General features: G+C 49.9%; 1 pseudogene; it reads left to right on the top strand.

Moving 5' to 3' along the window:
* The first annotated feature begins 1,110 nt into the window (after positions 1 to 1,110).
* Positions 1,111 to 3,568, top strand: LOC123172338 (wall-associated receptor kinase 2-like; annotated as a pseudogene).
* Positions 3,569 to 4,495: the final 927 nt, after the last annotated feature.

Consider the following 4,495-nt stretch of genomic DNA (forward strand, 5'->3'; position numbering starts at 1 on the left):
TATATTTTATATAATTTTAGTTTCAATAATACTAGAGGTTTATAAAACTTTATTTTTTGTACTTATTTATTAAAATTTATTTTGTTTCTACTTATTTATTTTATTTTATTTTTTGCTTTATTTATTTATTTTATGAAACTTATTTCTTTTTTGCTTTTTTATTTTATTTTGTTTCTGTTAACTGCTGCTATTTTTATTTATTTTATTAAAGTTTGTTTACTTTAAACTTTTCAAGTTTATTTTGTTTGTACTTATTTATTTTCTTTTCTTTCTTGCTTTTTTATTTATTTTATGAAAATTCTTTTTGCTTTTAATGTTTTACACACAAAAGCCCTCTCCCCTGGCCGGTTCATTAGTCCCGGTTCATGCCCTGAACCGGTTCTAAAGACCAACCTTTGGTCCTGGTTCAAGGTACCAACCGGGAACAATGGTGGTGGTCCAGGAGCGAGGCCCATTGGTCCCGGATCGTCCCACCAACTGGGACCAAAGGGGCAGACGAACCGGGACCAATGCCCCCACGAGGCACGGGCAGGCCCTTGGCCTCACGAACCGGGACCAATGGGCCCATGGGTCCCGGTTCGTGACTGAACCGGGACTAATGGGCTTATCTAGCCCGAACGTATGCCATGTTTTCTACTAGTGTACTATAACAAGTTTGGCATGCTCCAGTGCTTGTAGTCGTCGGGTGATGAAGACGGCGGGCCTTCAGCTTGCCCCAGTGCTTGTACTCGTCGCTAGGTTGTGTACCGACATTGATGTGATTTTTATTATTTATGCATTCTTTGTACTGCCATGGCATGATGAATAGATCTGAAGTTTCCTCAAAAAAAAAAAAGGTTCAGTTTCTTGTACTGTACGTACATTAAAATGAATAAGAGGAACATATGAGATTTCGGCCTAATGGTTTATGGAGTCTACTGGGCTCAAGCGACCACCAAGAAGAAGATCGGTTGTCAAGGTGAGCTGTGCATCAACTTGGGCCCAAGCGAAAACGAAAGTGGGTGACCAAGTCCAGTCAAGCGAACTCAGTGTAGTCTGCCATTTGGCAACTCACCATCATCACTCGCTCGTAACAATTAAATTGCCGGCCATCGATAAGAAGACGATGATATGACGCACACGGCACACGACGCAGCTAGAAGTGCATATCCACGGGCGACGACGATGATTCCGGCGGCCGCGCACATGGTGTCACTACTGCTGCTGCTGGTGGCCGTACGAGGCACAGGGCCGCCGGCGAGCTGCCCGACCAGCTGTGGCGGCGTGAGCGTGCCATACCCGTTCGGCGTCGGCGACGGCTGCTACTGGCCGGGATTCAACCTCACCTGTCACTGGGCGCGAGGCCGAGAGCGGTTGCTCATCGGCGGCGCGCGGTACCCTCGAGGTTGTGGAGATCTCGCTGGCCAACTCCACGGTACGCGTCATGGACACCGCGGGCGCCGTGAACATCACCTTACATAGTGTGGCAGGCGGCCACGGTACGTGGGGCAGCCTGGGCGCCGGCGCCAGCGGCGGCCCCTACGTGGTGTCGGAGAGGCACAGCGTGCTCGTCGTCACGGGGTGCAACGTGCAGGCCACGCTGGTGGGCGACCTGGTCGGCAACGTCATCACCGGCTGCTCCTCATTCTGCTCCATCTACGACACGTGGAGCAGCGCCGTCACGAAGTACGACGGCGAAGCGTGCTCCGGCATCGGCTGCTGCGAGACTCCCATCCCCATCGGCTGGCCCTCCTACGGCGTTCGGTTCACGTGGCAGGACCCGAACCACGAGTCCGACAGCAAGCTGCCCGTCGCGGTGCGCGTCGCAGAGCGAGGATGGCTCGACAGCGCATCCACCATGCTCCTCAACTACTCCTCCGGCGATTCGTCGTGCCGGATGCCGATCCCCGTCGTTCTCGGGTTTGCGCTGGATTCGAAGCCGGTGGTGCTTCAGGGAGTGGCGACGTCTGGCTGTCCTAAGGATGTTTCTCGTAGCGCATGCCGCAGCAGCCTCGGGTCCTGCCGCAACGTCACCGGCCACTATCGCAGCGGATACGTGTGCCACTGCCATGACGGGTATCAGGGCAACCCTTACATTGTGGGTGGATGCCAAGACATCGACGGGTGCGCGCTGCCGGTCTCGTGCTACGGCGAGTGCACCAACACTGACGGAGGGTACCTCTGCCGGTGCCCGAGCGGCGCCCGTGGCGACCCCCGGATCAAAGATGGCTGCGTCAAATCTTCCCTAGGTGAGTCGTCAACCTGTACACGTAGTAGTTTTTTTAGCATTTTTCTTCGTAAATTTAGGATGTTTATAATTCGTACGTATTTTGGTCTGCGTATATTCACAGATCTATCTCAAGTTCTCATAAGCGCGACATATTTTCCCTCACGTTTTTCAGGTTTAAGCGTTGGCATAGGAATTAGCAGTGGCGCTGGCTTTCTACTCATGGTACTTGCTACAATTTTTGTGGCCCAGAAGCTGAAGCATAGGAGGGCAAAATTGTTGAGGCCGAAATTCTTTAGGAAAAACAGGGGATACCTTCTACAGCAATTGGTGTCACAAAAGGCGGACATCTCGGAGAGGATGATCGTCCCCTTGATGGAGATGGAAAAGGCCACAAACAATTTCGACAAAGCTCGCGAGATTGGCGGAGGAGCGCACGGCATCGTGTACAAAGGAATCATGTCAGACTTGCACGTGGTGGCGATCAAGAAGTCCAAAGTCACGGTCCAGAGAGAGATCGATGAGTTCGTCAACGAGGTAGCCATCCTCTCACAGATCAACCATCGAAACATCGTGAAGCTCTTCGGGTGCTGCCTCGAGATGGAGGTACCGTTGCTGGTGTATGAATTCATTTCAAATGGGACTCTTCACCATCATCTTCACGTGGAACACACCGAAACATTGTTGGCATGGGTGGATCGATTGAGGATAGCCACAGAGACCGCGAGAGCTCTTGCATACCTTCACTCAGCCGTGTCAATCCCTGTAGTCCACAGGGATATCAAATCTCAGAACATTCTATTAGATGGCACTCTCGTAGCAAAGGTGTCCGATTTTGGAGCTTCAAGGTGCATGCCAGTCGGTCAAACAGGGGATGCAACTGTCATCCAAGGGACATTTGGGTACCTATACCCCATGTACTACTACTCGGGAAAGCTCACCGAGAAGAGTGACGTTTATAGCTTTGGGGTTCTCCTCATGGACCTGCTAACCAGGGAGAAACCATGCTCATATCGATCGTTCGAGGAAAAAAGCCTAGCCATATATTTCACCACTTTGCTCACAACAAGCAACCTAGTCTGTGTGTTAGATCCTCAAGTTGTGGTGGAAGGGGGCAAGGATATTGAAGCGATAGCTATGTTGGCCGCGGCATGTGTGAGGATGGAAGGAGACCACCGGCCGACCATGAGGAAAGTGGAGATGACACTCGAGAGCCTTCAACTACACCATGAAAATGCCGTAATATGTGATATGGATGCACCAAGCTATGCAGTAGTGACTGAGGGTACAAGCATGGAGAAGGTGAGCAGACAATATAGTTTGGAAGAAGAGTATTTGTTGTCATCAAGATACCCTAGATAGTGAATGTATTTATGCGTGATTTATTTTAATTAGAAAAGTTAGGATTTCTTAATAGAAAATAATGAAGGATCAGAAGCCTTTTTTTGCTTTCGTTCTTCACTTTTCTCGTAATGGAAAATGATGTTTTTATTAAAAACATCGCTAGTAGTTGCCTCAAAAGTCAAATTTAACAGAAAAACAATCGTTTTGTGGGATTAGACACTAGCTAGCAGATCCCCTAAACCATTAGTCCCAAAAAAATGATGACTTCTGTCCCTCAAAAATTTTCGTCACATGACTAAATTTAGTCAAATGAGAGCAACTCTCACCCCGTCGACGGCTCGATATTCGGGAAATAGAACCCCCACCGCTCCGCTCCCCCCGCACCTCCAGCGATCATAGTCGGTCGCGAGGAATTTCATGAATCACCTTGTCGTCACCCAAGAAGTCTGCCATGTGAGACCAGTCACGCCCCGTCGCTAATTACCGACCAACTGAGCTCACGGTCACCACCTCATTGCATCGTGGGTTACGTGTCACGGCGGCGACCCGTGCAGTGACGACGTTGTCATCGAGCAGTGGCTCCATGAGCCCTTGCACGAGCTCGTACTTGCGGGAGGCGATGGGCAGCCAACGCGCTACCTAAAGCACTTGCCTCCCTGTGTGGCTGTGTCGACGAACGATGAGGAGCGGGTGAGGTGTCTCGACGCAGTGCTTCTTCAGCGCGGGGCAGAGCTTTGTCGTCGCGGTGGTCGCCGAGAGGGTCTTACCTTGAGATACCCATCAAATTTAATGAGGACTATGAACTCCCTAATAGTTTCCTAGATATTGAGGCTATGCAACTGCAAAGTCACGTATTTATTGAATATGAAACGGGTGAATATCGGTACAAATTAGCCTTTGACATGTACCACTTTGTTACTATTACCCTGCCTTCTTTATTTGATC

Source organism: Triticum aestivum, unplaced genomic scaffold (assembly GCF_018294505.1).
Source record: "Triticum aestivum cultivar Chinese Spring unplaced genomic scaffold, IWGSC CS RefSeq v2.1 scaffold46993, whole genome shotgun sequence".
Taxonomy (NCBI): Eukaryota; Viridiplantae; Streptophyta; class Magnoliopsida; order Poales; family Poaceae; genus Triticum; species Triticum aestivum.